The sequence below is a fragment of the Geospiza fortis genome, unplaced genomic scaffold (assembly GCF_000277835.1).
Source record: "Geospiza fortis unplaced genomic scaffold, GeoFor_1.0 scaffold61, whole genome shotgun sequence".
In the NCBI taxonomy this organism is placed as follows: Eukaryota; Metazoa; Chordata; class Aves; order Passeriformes; family Thraupidae; genus Geospiza; species Geospiza fortis.
The window spans coordinates 1,853,277-1,853,513 of record NW_005054430.1 but is presented as its reverse complement, the minus strand read 5'-3'; the positions used below and the strand labels follow the sequence as shown (position 1 = coordinate 1,853,513).

Below are 237 nucleotides of genomic sequence, written 5' to 3'. Positions count from 1 at the left end.
TGGAACGGGGCTGGGGGCACCAACCGTAACGACAGCATGGTGCCACCCGTGCCAGGGCAGGGCCACCTCCGGCTGTGCTCAATGCCACCCGTGCCAGGGCCGGGCCACCGCCCGCTGGGCTCGGTGCCACCTGTGCCAGGGCAGGGCCACCACCCACTGTGCTCAATGCCACCCGTGCCAGGGCAGGGCCACCGCCCGCTGTGCTCGCTGCCACCCGCGCCCGGGCAGGGCGCCCAC

At 74.7% G+C, this 237-nt stretch overlaps 1 protein-coding gene across 1 annotated transcript in view; it reads right to left on the bottom strand.

Annotated features, from left to right (window-relative positions):
* The window catches only part of LOC102034420 (acrosin-like), a 4,513-nt gene that overhangs the window by 2,838 nt on the left and 1,438 nt on the right, over window positions 1-237 (bottom strand). The window lies entirely within an intron of this gene.